This window comes from Malus sylvestris, chromosome 16, assembly GCF_916048215.2.
Source record: "Malus sylvestris chromosome 16, drMalSylv7.2, whole genome shotgun sequence".
NCBI lineage: Eukaryota > Viridiplantae > Streptophyta > Magnoliopsida > Rosales > Rosaceae > Malus > Malus sylvestris.
In genome coordinates, this window is record NC_062275.1 from 30,027,345 (window position 1) to 30,045,595 (window position 18,251).

Consider the following 18,251-nt stretch of genomic DNA (forward strand, 5'->3'; position numbering starts at 1 on the left):
TGGGACTGGCTACAATATTTACATGTATTTAATACAATCACCATATGAGCGTCATATATAATTCGAAGGAAAATGTGTAAAAAATTAAGTTCATTAAGCAACATAATAGCGATTAAATGGCAGAAGCAAGTTTAGATGTACTTTAAAACAAAAACTTAAACTATGAAATTCAAAGCCTAGTAGTTATGGTAAACCAAGATTCAACTCAAATCTTAAAAGAAGTTAAGAAATTTTTATACCTTTAGCATCTCTTTGCTTAGCAAGGGAGATTCACCCATGTGAGGGCCTTCTTTTCTCTGTCTCCTTGCTACTTGGCTCCATGGACGTGGATGGAGGAACTTTGCTTCTTGACTCCATGACTTCTTGAATATGGATGGAGAAATGGGTTCTCCAAAAGTCACTAAAATTGGAGACCTCTAAGTTTCGACACCAAGGATAGTTGAGGAAGAAGATGAGTGACCATGGAAGAACAAAATGTTAGCAATGTTCTCCCATGGTGTCTGGCCTCTCTAGAGAGAAAGAGCTTGTGTTCTCTCATATTTCCTCAAAGAAAACCCTCATGTAAAAAAGGCTATAAAGTTATTTTTATACCTACCTTCATTAGAGTGACAAACTTGTAATAAGTCCAAAATCACTCCCTCTCTAAGCACGGCCGGCCTCCCTATTGTTGGTGGGTTAATTGCCCACTTTGTTTTAGTTGTCACACAACTTAAACCTTATGTGCCTTGTGGACCAAAACCCTTTTGAGTCCCAAAATCCAAAACTAACTTAACGCCTAAAAACGAGCCTTTCATTCTTGATTAATTAACTTTTAATTAATTCTTACCATATACAATTAAACTATTTAATTGTCCTTACTCATCTTCGTTATATCATTCAATCATTATCTTACACATTGTGCGATCTATTAGGTTCCTTTTAGTGAGGCTGTGGGCGATTAGAACTCTTACTAACCGATTGTGAATTGAAACTTGTTGATGCACAAAATCAGTGAGGACTTTGGTACAACAGAAAGTGTTAAGTTTGTGACCTTCGCTAGATTGCTCCGGTCACTAGTATGGATAAGTATGTAAATGAATAGAGATAGGGAAGCAAACACAAGATGTACGTGGTTCACCCAGATTGGCTACGTCCACGAAGTAGAGGAGTTCTCATTAATTGTGAAGGGTTTACATAAGTACATAGGTTCAAGCTCTCCTTTAGTGAGTACAAGTGAATGATTTAGTACAAATGACATTAGGAAATATTGTGAGAGAATGATCTCTATTTATAGAAGAGAGTTTCTAGTTTCATTCTAACATTGACACGTGTCGTGTTGTGATTGGCTTCTGATGTTGACACGTGTCGCGCTATGATTGGCTTCTGATGTCGACACGTGTCGCGCTGTGGTTAGCCTTCTGGTTGGAGGGAAACTCTTCTGGGTCTTTGACGGTATAACGTTGACTGGTGCTCAATAGTTTTAGGATTGGTCAAGTATGGTACAAACAATGCTCCCCTAAGTTCCCGAGTAAGGGAAGCTCCTCGGTTAGGGACTTGCAAGATCCAAGCCATTGAGTAATCACGAAACTTCTAAGTACTGAAGTGTGGTATCATTTTCACTTGCCTTATCTGTCTCATATGTAGATGTAACATCTTCTCTGGAAGTACTTTTCCTCCATCCAGGGGTGGTATCATTAACCGATGAAGATGCACAAGGTAATGTATCAATTTTACTTGAAGCTTACTTGTAGTTTCGGGCTTGGTCAAGTGCGATACAAACCATATAGTAGGAGTCCCCCAAGTCGTCGAGCTAGGAGATTTGCCGAATGAGGTAACAGACAAGGTAAGCAATTAGACTTCCAAGCAAGCAACCTGGATCGGAGGTTCGACTTCGGTTTCCGATTGATTGTTCTCCTTCTCCTTGTGTCGTAAATAACACCAAGGATAGGGAGAAGCAAATGGAGAAGAGATGATACGAGATACTTTTGCTTTTGAAGAAGTAACTTTCCACAGGCTTATTCTTGAACTGGGCTGGAGGGTTTTCTGGTTCCCTTCAGAGTATAAGGCCGACTCAAGAATTTGAGGGTCAAAACAAGTCCATCAAATCTAGAGTACGTTCGACCTTGATGATATGGGATACTTTTGCTGTTGACAAAGTAGTGGATGTATCGGCACGTGTTCTGTTACGCTTGTCTCCACATGCTTCCTTGTATCATTCTCACTTGCCTTATCTGTTCCTCAGGCAGATGTGGTATCTTCTCTGGAAGCATAAGATGTTGAAAATGAGTACTCGAGAGCAATGCTAGGTAAGTAATCAGGCAAGGGGTTTCAGGCAGTCAGTTCCTGACTAGAAGCTTGATTCCAAGTGCTGACCGATTGCTTTCTTTCTCCTTGTCTTGCAGGTAAGAACAAGGCCAAAGGAAAAGACAGGGAAAAAGCATGATATGGGATACTCTTGCTTTTAACCCTGATGATATGAGATACTCTTGCTCTGGTGTGGCTTGTTTGCAGAGGTATTATCGAGAGGAAAAGAAGCTGAGTATTTTGAGAGACTCTGCTGAGAGTGCCCTCTCGGATGTGAAGAAAAGTTGAGCATTTTTTTTTATTTGCAGGTTTTCCTGGCTGTGGAGGATTGAGGTCGACATATATAGGAGTCTTCCTAACAACAAGTAGTAATGTTATTCCTTTACCCTTCTTGGTCGTAGCAATGTAGTGGGAGCTGCAAGCTTCACGTGTTTTAACTTTGTCAGAGCACTTTGAAAAAGTGGTATGTGGTATCTGGAAAGCTGATGTTGCGTGTGAAGATTGCAGACAAGCTTTATCCAAGGAAATCTGGCTCTCAAAGTTCAGAGAGCGATGCCTCTTTGGTTTTCGAACAAGCAATCCTGTTGAGGATCTGGTTCCCGAGATTCGGAGAGCGGCGCCTCTTCGATTTTTTAGAAAGCAATCATGTTGGGAGTCTGGCTCTTGAGATTCAGAGAGTGGTGCCTCTTTAACTTTTGAGAAAGTAATAATGTTGTTGGGAGTCTGGCTCTCGAGATTCGGAGGGCGATTCCTCTTCGATTTTTGAGCAAGTAATAATGTTATTCATTTACCCTTCTTGGTCATAGCAATGTAGTGGGAGCTGCAAGCTTCACATGTTTTAACTTTGCCAAAGCGCTTTGAAAAAGTGGTATGTGGTATCTGGAAAGCTGATGTTGCGTGTGAAGATTGCAGACAAGCTTTATCCAAGGAAATCTGGCTCTCGAAGTTCGGAGAGCGGTGCCTCTTCGATTTTTGAACAAGCAATCTTGTCGGGGATCTGGCTCTCGAGATTCTGAGAATGGTGCCTCTTCGATTTTTGAGAAAGCAATCATGTTGGGAGTCTGACTCCTGAGATTCAGAAAGCAGTCTCTCTTCGATTTTTGAGAAAGTAATCCTGTTGGGAGTGTTTTCTCGAATGTGAGTAAAGGTTGGGCATTTTTGCCAGTCTGCCTTGCCACAGAGCACAAAGGTTAACACACATTGGGACTTTCTAGTTATCAAGCAGTGGTGCTGTTCCTTTACCCTTGTGGGTAATAGTAGGGTAGCTGGACCTTCAAAATTTATGTGTCTAAACTTTGTCAGAGATCTTTGGCAAAGTTATCTGTGGTACCCGAGGAGCTGATGTTGCGTGTGGAAAGTGGTGCCTCTTCGAAGTCTGGATAGTGGTGCCTCTTCGGAATCCGGAGAGTGGTGCCTCTTCGATTTTTGAACCAACGGCCCTGTTGCCCTTTCTTTTATAAGGGCACCAATTATGTGCAAGGAGTACATTCAGAGAGTTATTGCTTGTAGGAATTTTCCCCTTACTTCAGAGATTTATTGCACCTCATTTCTCCTTCATCATTTCTGAGAATGTCTGGCCCATCCGACCGTCGTTTTGATTTGAACTTTGGTGAAGAGGCAGCCATGCCTTCTTAAGACAACATATGGCGCCCATCCTTCTTATCCCCTACTGGTCCTCTTACCATTGGAGATTTTGTGATGAAGAATGATATGACTGCTACGGTGGTGGCCAGGAACCTTTTCACTCCCAAAGATAACAGACTACTTTCCAAACAGTCTGATGAGTTAGCTGTTAAGGATTCTCTGGCTCTCAGTGTTCAGTATGCAGGTTCTGTGTCTAATATGGCCCAACGCCTATTTGCTCGAACCTGCCAAGTTGAATCATTGGCGGCTGAAGTGATAAGTCTCAAACAGGAGATCAAAGGGCTCAAGCATGAGAATAAACAGTTGCACAGGCTCGCACATGACTATGCTACAAACATGAAGAGGAAGCTCGACCAGCTGCAGGAATCTGATGGTCAGATTTTACTTGATCATCAGAGGTTTGTGGGTTTGTTCCAAAGGCATTTATTGCCTTCGTCTTCTAAGGTTGTACCGCGTAATGAAGCTCCAAATGATCAACCTTCGGTGCCTCCTCCTTCTGGGGTTCTGCCTAGTACTGAGGCTCCGAATAATCACCCTCTGGTGCCTCCTCGATCTGGGGCTCTGCCGACTGCTGAGACTTCTCCTGAGCAACCTTTGTGAAGGCTCTCTCTTGTTTGTTTATTTTGATTCATGTATATGTACATATTTGTAACTTATCGGAGATATCAATAAACAAGTTTTGCTTCATTTCAACGTATTGTGTTAAATACACCAAGGCCTTCTTCACTAAGTTCTTTAAATTTTTCCTTTTGTTGAAGCTTGTATGTTAAAGCTTTGTGAGTGAAGCATGTAGGTTGAGGTAGTGCTCCCTTAATTTCCCGAGTGAGGAAAACTTCTCATTTAGAGACTTGAAAAATCCAAGTCACTGAGTGATCGTGAGACTTCTAAGTATCAAGGTGTAGTAGCATATGGTAGGAGTCCACCAAGTCTCCGGTCAAGCGAGTTGACGAATGAGGCATTTCCTTTCTAAGTGGTAGCCCAAAACTCCTTCTTCATATATATTTGTTATGAAAGTTGTTAGGCCCAAAGAAGAAGAGGCCTAGGCAATTTTTTTATTTTTATTTTTCGAATTTTTTTTTTATTTTTTTTTTTTGTTTTTGAATTTTCGAATTTTTGAATTTCCGAATTTTTGAATTTTCGAATTTCCGAAAAAAAAAATTATATATATATATATGTATATATATTTTAAAGCTTTGTAGGTGAAGCTTTGATGTTAAAGCTTTGTATGTGAAGCTTTGGTGTTGAAGCTTTGTAAGTGAAGCTTTGAGGTTGAAGCTTTGTTGGGCACCATGAATTGATTTTGCTTTACACTATCTTGATCAAGATAGTGTGAAGCTTTTGTAGGTGAAGCTTTTGTGTTGAAGTTTTGTAGGTGCAGCTTTTGTGGGTCAAGCTTTTGTAGGTGCAGCTTTTGTGGGTCAAGCTTTTGTAGGTGAAGATTTTGTGGGTCAAGCTTTTATGGGTCAAGCATTTGTGGGTCAAGCTTTTGTGGGTCAAGCTTTGTTGGGCACCATGAATTGATTTTGCTTCACACTATCTTGATCAAGATAGTGTGAAGCTTTTGTAGGTCAAGCTTTTGTAGGTCAAGCTTTTATGGGTCAAGCTTTTATGGGTCAAGCTTTTGTGGGTCAAGCTTTTGTAGGTGAAGCTTTTGTGGGTCAAGCTTTTGTAGGTGAAACTTTTGTGGGTCAAGCTTTTATGGGTGAAGCTTTTGTGCGTGAAGCTTTTGTAGGTCAAGCTTTGTTGGGCACCATGAATTGATTTTGCTTCACACTATCTTGATCAAGATAGTGTGAAGCTTTTGTAGGTGAAGCTTTTGTAGGTCAAGCTTTTATGGGTCAAGCTTTTGTAGGTGAAGTTTTTGTGGGTCAAGCTTTTGTTGGGTACCATGAATTGATTTTGCTTCACACTATCTTGATCAAGATAGTGTGAAGCTTTTGAGAATTTGTTGTTGTCCTCCATTGATGAAGCTTTTGTTGGTGAAGCTTTGGAGTTGAAGCTTTTGTTGGTGAAGTTTTGGAGTTGAAGCTTTGTAGGTGAAGCTTTGGAGTTGAAGCTTTGTAGGTGAAGCTTTGGAGTTTAAGCTTTGTAGGTGAAGCTTTGGAGTTGAAGCTTTTGTTGGTGAAGCTTTTGTTGGGTACCATGAATTGATTTTACTTCACACTATCTTGATCAAGATAGTGTGAAGCTTTTGAGAATTTGTTGTTGTCCTCCATTGATGAAGCTTTTGTTGGTGAAGCTTTGGAGTTGAAGCTTTGTAGGTGAAGCTTTGGAGTTGAAGCTTTTGTTGGTGAAGCTTTTGTTGGGTACCAGGAATTGATTTTTCTTCACACTATCTTGATCAAGATAGTGTGAAGCTTTTGAAAATTTGTTGTTGTCCTCCATTGATGAAGATTTTGTAGGTGAAGCTTTGGAGTTGAAACTTTTGTTGGGTACCATGAATTGATTTTGCTTCACACTATCTTGATCAAGATAGTGTGAAGCTTTTGAGAATTTTTTGTTGTCCTCCATTGATGAAGCTTTTGTTGGTGAAGCTTTGGAATTGAAGCTTTGTAGGTGAAGCTTTGGAGTTGAAGGTTTTGTTGGTGAAGTTTTGGAGTTGAAGCTTTGTAGGTGAAGCTTTGGAGTTTAAGCTTTGTAAGTGAAGCTTTGGAGTTTAAGCTTTTGTTAGTGAAGCTTTTGTTGGGTACCATGAATTGATTTTGCTTCACACTATCTTGATCAAGATAGTGTGAAGCTTTTGAGAATTTGTTGTTGTCCTCCATTGATGAAGCTTTTGTTGGTGAAGGTTTGGAGTTGAAGCTTTGTAGGTGAAGCTTTGGAGTTTAAGCTTTGTAGGTGAAGCTTTGGAGTTGAAGCTTTTGTTGGTGAAGCTTTTGTTGGGTACCAGAAATTGATTTTTCTTTACACTATCTTGATCAAGATAGTGTGAAGCCTTTGAGAATTTGTTGTTGTCCTCCATTGATGAAGCTTTTGTAGGTGAAGCTTTGGAGTTGAAGTTTTTGTTGGGTACCATGAATTGATTTTGCTTCACACTATCTTGATCAAGATAGTGTGAAGCTTTTGAGAATTTGTTGTTGTCCTTTATTGATGAAGCTTTTGTTGGTGAAGCTTTGGAGTTGAAGCTTTGTAGGTGAAGCTTTGGAGTTGAAGCTTTTGTTGGTGAAGTTTTGGAGTTGAAGCTTTGTAGGTGAAGCTTTGGAGTTTAAGCTTTGTAGGTGAAGCTTTGGAGTTTAAGCTTTTGTTGGTGAAGCTTTTGTTGGGTATCATGAATTGATTTTGCTTCACACTATCTTGATCAAGATAGTGTGAAGCTTTTGAGAATTAGTTGTTGTCCTCCATTGATGAAGCTTTTGTTGGTGAAGCTTTGGAGTTGAAGCTTTATAGGTGAAGCTTTGGAGTTGAAGCTTTGTAGGTGAAGCTTTGGAGTTGAAGCTTTTGTTGGTGAAGCTTTTGTTGGGTACCAGGAATTGATTTTTCTTCACACTATCTTGATCAAGATAATGTGAAGCTTTTGAGAATTTGTTGTTGTCCTCCATTGATGAAGCTTTTGTAGGTGAAGCTTTGGAGTTGAAGCTTTTGTTGGGTACCATGAATTGATTTTGCTTCACACTATCTTGATCAAGATAGTGTGAAGCTTTTGAGAATATGTAGTTGTCCTCCATTGATGAAGCTTTGTTGAATTTCCTTTTTTTTTTTTTTGGGAAACTAGAAATTTGAAAATGTGAGAGAGACAACATATACAAATTTTGCTTCCACACTGTTGAGCAAGAGATTGTGATGCAAGCCACACCTTGTAGTAGTCGAAGGTTTGGATGAACCATATAAATTGAATTTGCTTCGAAGGTCTGAAAATTGTAGTTGCCCTCTATTGATGAAGTTTTTGTTGGCACCATAAATTGGTTTTGCTTCACACTGTCTTGATCAAGAGTGTGTGAAGCTTTTGAGAATTATGGTTGAACTCCTTTGATGAAGCTCTTATTGGCATCATAAATTGGTTTTGCTTCACACTGTCTTGATCAAGAGTGTGTGAAGCTTTTGAGAATTATGGTTGCCCTCCATTGATGAAGCTCTTGTTGGCACCATAAATTGGTTTTGCTTCACACTGTCTTGATCAAGAGTGTGTGAAGCTTTTGAGAATTGTGGTTGCCCTCCATTGATGAAGCTTTTGTTGGCACCATAAATTGATTTTGCTTTACACTATCTTGATCAAGAGTGTGTGAAGCTTTTAATCATTATGGTTGAACTCCTTTGATGAAGCTCTTGTTGGCATCATAAATTGGTTTTGCTTCATACTGTCTTCATCAAGAGTGTGTGAAGCTTTTGAGAATTGTGGTTGCCCTCCATTGATGAAGCTCTTGTTGGCACCATAAATTGGTTTTGCTTCACACTGTCTTGATCAAGAGTGTGTGAAGCTTTTGAGAATTATGGTTGCCCTCCATTAATGAAGCTCTTGTTGGCACCATAAATTGATTTTGCTTCACACTGTCTTGATCAAGAGTGTGTGAAACTTTTGAGAATTGTGGTTGCCCTCCTTTGATGAAGCTCTTGTTGGCACCATAAATTGGTTTTGCTTCACACTATCTTGATTAAGAGTGTGTGAAGCTTTTGAGAATTGTGGTTGCCCTCCATTGATGAAGCTCTTGTTCGCACCATAAATTGATTTTGTTTCACACTGTCTTGATCAAGAGTGTGTGAAGCTTTTTACGAGTTTTAGTGTTTGCATTGTTACAGTGGAGAAATGTTTAAAGCAGATGCAAGAGGGCTGAATAACTTGATCTTCATACGCCATGCACTGAAGTTGTTGTTGGCTTGCAATAAGGCTTTGTTGGTGACTATAACTCTTGTTAGGCATAAGTGCTCCCCTAGTTGAGTTGTCAAGCTTGAGGGTTTTTGATTATTTGTGAATGCTGGGAGTTCACATGTACAAGTTGTACCACTCGTCTTCTGGTAGTTGGAATGAATGGTAAGTTGCTTTCAACACTTGGTTGGTGGTACGAAGGTGAGTTCCTTATTCCCCTGGTTGGTGGCATGAATGGTAAGTTGCCAAATGATATTAGAGTACGGGTTGTACATTTCATCACCTGGTTGGTGGCATGAATGAGAGTACAGGTTGTACATTTCATCCCCTGGTTGGTGGCATGAAGATGAGTTCCTTCTCACCTGGTTGGTGGCATGAGTGGCAAGTTGCCAAATGATATTAGAGTATGGGTTGTACATTTCATCACCTGGTTGATAGAATGAATGAGAGTACAGGTTGTACATTTCATCACCTAGTTGGTGGCATGAATGGCAAGTTGCCAAATGATATTAGAGTACGGGTTGTACATTTCATCACCTGGTTGGTGGCATGAAGATGAGTTCATTCTTCACATTTCATCACCTGGTTGTTGAGAATAAGAGCAAGGTGTCTAGGCACATTGTAGCAAGTGTCGAATGACACAAAATATGTTGAACCCTTTCAAAGCACAGTTGGCTTATGTATAAATGTGTTGGAATGTATGATTGAATGAATATACTGTGAAGCTGTTCGTTTATTTGTATAATCTTGTTGACATATACTTAGGCTTTGTTTCATGTTGGAAGCATTCATGTTGAAGCTTTGAACCCGAGTGTTTCATTGCTATGAATGTCAAAGGATTAGGATCAAGTTGTCTAAATCACCTCTTTATTGAATTCATGCCAAATAGTCTTCGTTACATAAGATGCCGAATGGCTGAAGCTTAACACTTGTACAATGTGAGTTTACTTGTAATAGTACTTCAAGTGATCAGCGTTCCATGGATGACCAAGGGTTTTGCCATCGGAGCTTCTAAGCTTGTAGGAGCCAGGGCGACTGATGCCAACAACTTCAAACGGTCCATCCCAGTTTGGACTAAGTGTTCCTTCACTCGGGACTCTGTCGCAGAGTAATCTTTTCTTCAATACCCAGTCTCCCACTTTGAAAGAACGAGGTTTGACCCTGGAGTTATAGTAGTTGGAGATGCACTGCTTGTAGGCGACATTTCTCAAGTGAGCCTAGTTTATGTGTTCCTCGATTAGATCTAAGTTGAGGGTAAGTTGTTTGTCATTTTCGCTTTGCACGTAGTTCTGGACTCAAAACGTTGCTTGCTCAAGCTCAACTAGGACAACTGCCTCTGTACCAAAGGCAAGTGAGAATGGGGTTTCTCCTGTTGATGTCCGATACGAAGTGCGGTATAACCAAAGAACTTGGGGTACAAATTCTAGTTAACAACCTTTAGCCTTGTCCAAGCTGGTTTTCAAAGTTCACTTGATTATTTTGTTGATGGCTTCAACTTGTCCATTAGACTGGGGATGAGCTGGGGAGGCAAAACATAAGTTAATGTTGAACTTAGAGCAGAACTCCTGAACTTATTGTTGTCGAACTGTCACCCGTTGTCAGTGACTATCACATTGGGAATGCCGAATCTGCAAAGGATGTTCTTCCATACGAAGTCTTCTATTTTTCCCTCAGTAATGGTTGCCAAGGGTTCTACTTCAGCCCACTTTGTGAAGTAGTCAACTGCAACGATTGGATAGCAAACCTTGCCCTTCCCTGCAGGCATTGAGCCGATCAAATCAAGTCCTCTTTGCCAAGGGCTGATCATAGGAGTGAGCGGCTCAGGAGGGGAGTGAGGAATAGTTGCGTACTCGTTGACACTTATCACATAAGCGGGATATTCTGATGGCATCTTGGTGGAGTGTTGGCCAGTAATATCCTTGGCGAAAAGCCTTGTGTGCTAGGGATCGAGATCTAGCATGATCTCTGTAGACTCATTCATGTATTTCCCGAAAGACAGTTTTAAGCCTCTGCGGGCGTAAGGCATCTTAGGTATGGTAAGTTAAAACCCCGCTTGTAAAGTTGGTCATTAATGATCAAGTAACGGGTAGCCTTGTATCGAATCTGCTTAGCTTAGACTTTGTCATTTGGAAGGGTGCCATGAGCAAGGAATCTATAAATCGGGGTAATCCAATTATCCCCTGTTGTAAGTTGCACACTTCCACAGCCATGGTGCTTGGTGATGCCAACAATTCAACCTGAATTTTTCTCCCAATCTTGTCTTCCACCGCTGAGGCGAGGCGAGCCAAAGCATCTGCATGACTGTTTGCCGCTCGGGGAATTTGGGTGATCTGGTAGTGGAAGTGCTTAAGCAATAATTGTGTTTGTGCCAGATATGCAGCCATGGAGCTATCTTTAGCGTCAAAGTTGTTGGTGACCTGGTTAACCACCAATTGGGAGTCACTGAAGATATCAATTCGTTTAACCCCAAGGTGTTTGGCCAAACGTAAGCCGGCTAGGAAGGCTTCATATTCGGCCTCATTGTTCAATGCCTTGAATTTGAAACGAATAGCATACTCCATTGCCACTTTGTCAGGGGTCATAAGGACTAGTCCTGCTCCAGAACCCTTTTGGTTGGACAAGCCATCAACAAATAGACTCCATGTTAGGGCTGTTGGTTCTATTTTCTGAGATTCTGAGGGTAATGAAACCACTTCTTTAGGCGTAGAAACAATGTCAACAGGATATGTGAAGTCGGCGATGAAGTCTGCCACTGTTTAGCCCTTCTCAGCTGGCTTTGGTTGGTAGGAGATGTCAAACGCACCCAATGATATTGCCCATTTGATCATTCGCCTGGAAGTGTCAGGACTTTGAAGTATCTGTCGAAGAGGATGATTGGTAAGCACGATGATGGAGTGTGCTTGGAAGTAAGGGCGAAGTTTTCGAGCAGACATGACCAATGCTAGAGCCAATTTCTCAATGTTGGAGTATCGTGTCTCCGCATCTTGTAAGGCCTTGCTAGCGTAGTAGACAGGTCGTTCAACATTACCATCCTTTCGAATAAGAACAGAACTTACTGCTGAAGCCGATGCCGACAGATAGATAATGAGAGTGTCACCAACCTCAAGTTTGGAAAGCAAAGGGGCTTTACTCATGTAGTATTTGAGGTTCTTAAATGCCTCAGTACATTCATCAGTCCATGTAATGTACTTCTTACTTCCCTTAAGTGCTTTGAAAAAATGAGCACATCTGTCAGTGGTCTTAGAGATGAACCTAGTTAAGGCTGCCACCTTGCCAGTAAGGCTCTGGATGTCTTTTGAAGTTACCGGTTCCTTCATGTCGAGGATTGCTTTGATCTTCTCGGGATTAGTCTCAATGCCTCGTTGGCTTATCATGAAGCCTAAGAATTTTCCAGAGCCTACGCCGAAAGCACATTTGTTGGGGTTCAACCTCATTCGATACCTCTTCAGAATGGTGAAAATTTCAGATAGGTTGGTGATGTGTTGGTCAGCATGTTTGCTTTTGACTAGCATATCATCAACGTAAACTTCCATGCTCTTCCCAATCTGTTCGGCGAACATTGAATTGACCAGTCTCTGATAAGTCGTTCCTGCATTCTTTAGGCCGAAGGGCATGACTTTATAGCAATATAGTCCCCTGTCAGTAGTGAAGGCTGTGTGTTCTTGGTCCGGAGGGTTCATGAGGATTTGGTTGTATCCTGAGTAAGCATCCATGAAGCTCAGGAGTTCACACCCTGCCGTAGAGTCTATAAGTCTGTCTATGAGAGGAAGAGGAAAGCTATCTTTCGGACATCCTTTGTTTAGGTCGGTGTAATCGACACACATTCTCCACAAGACCTTTTGAAGCAAGAGACTTTCCTTGGTCGGATTCTTCTTAACAAGGACAACATTTGCTACCCACGTTGGATAATTGACTTCACAAACAAAGCCTATGCCTTTGAGTTTTTCAACTTTTGCCTTTATTGCCTCGTATCGTTCAGCGTCATAAGATCTTCGCTTCTGTTTTACTGGCTTGGTCTTGGGGTCAATACTTAAGCGATGACAGATTATATCGGGAGAGATGCCTGGCATGTCCTCGTATGACCAGGCGAAGACCTCAGTGTTCTCTTGTAAAAAAGAGATCAATGCCAACCGAATGGGTGGTGACAAGGTGGTACCAATCTTCACCATACGATCCGGATAATCTTTTGAGATAGAGACCTTCTCCAACTCTTCAACGAGTTATGCTTGCTGGGTGAAAGAGTCATCTCGAGGATCATCTGGTTGATTGTTGCCACTGTGAAGATCCAAGTTGGCTTCGTCTGGGCTGGTCTTTATGACTTGGTCATGTATAGAAAGGGTTTCCTTGGGCACAGGCAGGTGATGTTACTTGACCGAAGTGTTGTAACATGATCGTGCACTAAGTTGATCTCCTCTGATGTAACCATTGCCATAGGGGGTTGGAAATTTCATCAACAACATATGTGTGGATACCATGGCCTTGAGATCATTGATGCCTGTGCGTCCCAACATGACATTGTATACCATTGGGCAATCAACCACCAGGAAGTTAGTGGTAATGGTAGCTATGTAAGGGCCTGTACCAATGGTGAAAGGTAAGTGTATGCTCCCCAAAGGTTGCACGATATCATCGAGGGGAAAGATAAGTGTATGCTCCCCTAATCGGAGAAGCTTATCAAAGGGGAAATCGAGCGGTCGAGCAAGTGTTCAGCTACATTAAGTGCCCTAAAAGCTTCAGCAAACATGATATTAACCAAAGCCCCCGTGTTTACCAAGATTCGTCGTACTTCAAAGTTGGCTATGTGAGCTTCCACGATCAGTGGGTTGTTGTAAGGGTAGATGATACCTCTTTCTTCCTCACAGTAGAAACATATTGGATCCCAGTTAGGCTTTTGATACTTACCTCCCCTGATGTCCTCCACGTGAAACACTTGGTGGCCAGACCTTAAAGCTCGTTCACAATTTTTCATGGCCCTGTTGGAAGATTTGGATATGGGTGTGCCACCACTTATGAAATATATCACATTTACATGGCGTTGGTTACGGTTACCCCTTGGAGGGTGAAGAAGGAATTGATCAATTTTTCCTTCACGTGCCAAAGCTTCAATATGATCACGTAGGGTGATACACTTCTCGCCGTCATGGCTGTTATGCTCGTGGTAGCAGCAAAACGTGCCCGTGTTCTTCGTGGGCTTGTAATCCGGGTGCCTCGGCTTTGGCTTCGGTATCAAGTGTGCTATGCTGGGGTAAATGGCCACGCATGTGGCGTTCAAAGGTGTGTATGCCTCATACCTCGAGGTAGGGGCTGTCCTGACACGTGCTTGACCCACTGTGTTGACTGCCTTGGGTCGGGGATTATCATGGCGATACCATTGGTTATCGCGGTAGTGTCCCTTACTCCTTTTACTAAAATGAGACTGGTGAGGATGGAAATCTTTCCTTTTGCCTTGAGATTGATATGTCTGTTGACTTGGCAAAGTATGAAGTACGGCAGGAGGAGGCACCGTTGCCGTTTGGAAGGTCGAGGTCTTCTCATTTGGTTGGATCTGGCTTCCACTCCCTACTTGCTGATAAGGGGTGGTTGTGGGGGGTTTTCCTTGATATGTCCTTGCCTCGGCGGAGGCATGGTTGTAAGCCTGTGCCATCACCTCAGAGTAAGTCTTCCAAGTGTTGGCATTGATCATGTACTTGAAGAAACAATCACATAAGCCTGCTGTAAAGGCCTTAAGGGCGGTCTTGTCATCTGCCTCAGCGCAGCGAGAATATTCATGGCTGAAACGATCAGCATACTCTCGTAGTGACTCGTCCGGCTTCTGGCAAATAGTGTACAAGTCATCTGCAGAATGCAAGCGATCGGTCTGGAAGATGTGTTAAGAGACAAACAGTTTCCTCAGTTCTTCAAATGAGTCTATTGTCTCAGGTGGAAGACAGCAATACCAGTTTAGAGCTCCGCCAAAGAGGGTGGAGGGGAAGAGAAGACATCGCTCTTCGTCGTTGTGCATCCGATATGCCATGGTGGACTCAAAGAGGCTATGGTGTTCAATTGGGTCCTCCCTTCCAATATAGAGTTGTAAACCAAGCTTTTGTTTTGTCTTCGCTTGAAGAGGGGTGTCGAGGATCCTCCTTGTGAGAGGGCCAGGCCTGGGTTGGTTCCAGTTAGGTATCTCGGCCTGACGTTTGGCCTTCAACTTGTTTACTTCCTCAAGGAGCTGTAGGACAAAGGGGTCTTGAGTGGAGTCATGTACCACTGGGATTTTCTTTCGTAAGTCTCCATCGCCTCTTGGAAGTAAGAAAGTTTGAGTAAGGGCGTGTGATTTTTCCATAGACTCGTCGTACTGACTTCTAGGGCGAGTCTGTCGGAATACCTCAGAGTCCCATGTACCTTCATGTTCCTCTAGGACATGTCGTTCCTTCCCTAGATTGGCAGTTGGCCTAGGTCGTGGGAGAGGACCGAGTCTTTCATAAACCCTTGGGTCATTGATCTTCGAGCATATGTGGAGGGGATTCTCTCGACGTTGCTTTAGGAAGTCTCGGCAGTCACTATAAACAGCTTTCGATCCTTCCAACCCTTCTGCAATGAGGTGTTTTCCTCCACTTCTCCTGCTTCGGGTCGAAGCATCTGGGTTGAGAGAAGTCTCATGTTGATCAATGTTTTGATGATTAGCTCGCTCCACATCAGGTATACCCATGTCGAATGAAGGTGAGCCTCCTTGTTGGGAGGCATCCAGATGATGGTTGATGTCCACAGGGGTAACGAGTTCGCGTGTTTGAGTACGCCTAGTTTCATGGAGCATCTCAAAGAGCTTCTCATACTGTTCCTAGAGGACCTCATTCTTCATTGCTATCTTGTTGTTTTGAGATTCTAGCTCATCGACTTTAGCTTGAAGAGCAACCCTCTTTCCTTCCTTCTTTCGTTGCTTCGCACTAGGTGCAAGAGGGGTGTTATTCTGTGTGTTATGGCTTCCTTCGCTCCCCATGTTGGAGAGAGATGCCTGGTCAAAAGAGAGTGTACAAATGGTGGAAACCAGCTTGACAAAGCTGAAGAGAGTGGGAATAGGTATCGTTCCCATAGACGACGCCAAATGTTGATGCACAAAATCAGTGAGGACTTTGGTACAACAGAAAGTGTTAAGTTTGTGACCTTCGCTAGATTGCTCCGGTCACTAGTATGGAAAAGTATGTAAATGGATAGAGATAGGGAAGCAAACATAAAATGTACGTGGTTTACCCAGATTGGCTACGTCCACGGAGTAGATGAGTTCTCATTAATTGTGAAGGGTTTACACAAGTACATAGGTTCAAGCTCTCATTTAGTTAGTACAAGTGAATGATTTAGTACAAATGACATTAGGAAATATTGTGAGAGAATGATCTCTATTTATATAAGAGAGTTTCTAGTTTCATTCTGACATTGACACGTGTCGTGTTATGATTGGCTTCTGATGTTGACACGTGTCGCGCTATGATTGGCTTCTGATGTCGACAAGTGTCGCGTTGTGATTGGCCTCCTGGTTGGAGGGAAACTCTTCTGGGTCCTTGACGGTATAACGTTGACTGGTGCTCAGTAGTTTCGGGATTGGTCAAGTATGGTACAAACAAAACTTACTTTCAATTCTCCCTTTAGTGATTATACACCTTTAGGGCTTACACAAGCCATGAGTGACACCTAACAATATATCATGGCTACCCGAGATAATTAGAAGAGGTTGGAGAACCTATTTAGTTTAGGGTTACAATGCAATACGGTCTTTCTCTAATACAATACTCTTGATCACATTGTTTCGTTTGATAGTTTATTCATGTATATCCAATGTGATTTTCTTACTTGTATGATTACCTAGAAAGTGATTTGAAACGACTTTTTAAATGTCATTTATACTCTGGCCAGAGATTTTTAATCATATCATAGAGTATTCTCACTCAACTGTTTGAATGTTAGAGATCCCTTGTTGTACATTCACCTGCCTCTATAGTTAAGTGGCTTAACCCCAACTATGTATGAGACACTCTCTGATGGAGTGCCTTTGACATAGTCAAAGATTAAGGACCTAACCATAAGACAACAATGATGCCTCAAGTCAAATGACTACTTTGCATTATCCCAACCTTGAGTTCATGTGACATGAGTATGAGAACTCCTTGTTGATCACGTTCAATGGACTCATTCTCTATTGAGCACCTACATACTTGTCTTGCTGTCAGTCAAACTAATGACTCGAGACCAGTCACTCTCTTTAAGAAAAGACATAACACGTACTAATCTTAACGAACTGTCAATGCCTTAGCAATCTTATGATCATGAACTTTTAGGATATGTATACAAAAAAGAATGGTCTCATGAATCTAACTTCTTTAGATCACATTCTCTCAATTACATATTCCTTGGACTTATTGTTCAAGCATATAACGTTTATATGAGACGGCATTAAACAGTAATCTTTGCTCTTATATTAAACTAGATTAGTTTAACATGTGAAATGTCCGTAAAGTATCATCATATTATTGGTTTTATGGCATATTTTCAACATAATTCATGTGAAGTATTTGTATTTAATACAACTACCATTTGACCGTCGAGATGGTGTGTAGCCAAATCTTTGATTGTATGCGCTATTTAACTTAGTCGTTGGATTTCAACAATTTATATTTTACAAAACTATTTAAGGTTAAAATGGTAAAGAATGCTGAGACTTTATTTGGATCTTCTCCTTTAACCTCTTCATTTCTCCTTATTCTGCACGTTAAAATGACTAAATTTGAAATCATTTATCCATTCAATGGTTCTCTCTATAATTGAGTAAATTGTAGCAATGGTCCCTCAACTTTAATCAAATAGGAGCAATAGTCCCTCAACTAAAAATCAATTACCATTGGTCTCTCAACTTATCAAAATGTGTAGCTATAGTCCTTTTCATCAATTTCATCAAAATTTTGTCAAAATAAGTTATGTTGGAATGACCATTTATACAATTAGGGTCCCTCAACTCATCAAAGTGTGTAATTATGGTACTTTTCGTCAACTACGTCAAAAATTTTGTCAAAACGAATTATGTTGGAATGACCATTGCTATAATTAGGTTAAAGTTAAGGGACAATTTCTCCAGTTGAATTAAAATTGAGGGACCAATGGTAATGGATTTTTAATTGAGAGACCATAGCTGCACGTTTTGATAAGTTAAGGGACCAATGGTAATGAATTTTTAGTTGAGGGATCATTACTCCAATTGAGTTAAAATTAAGGGATCATAACTATAATTTACTCTATAATTTATGGAGGATGAATCATAAGTTTTTTAGTTGAACACTGAAATATATTTAAAAAAAAAAAAAGATTGCTGATAAACCCACCCCACTCTCTTATTTATTTTCACCCATCTTTTAATAAAAAAAAATTTGATACAAATTTTACCCTCTTGTAAAAGGACATTAAGGATATATACATATATAATAAAATAAAATAAATAAATAAATAAATAAAAACCAAGATTCTCTTCCTCACCAGCTCTTTGCAACCATCTCAATTC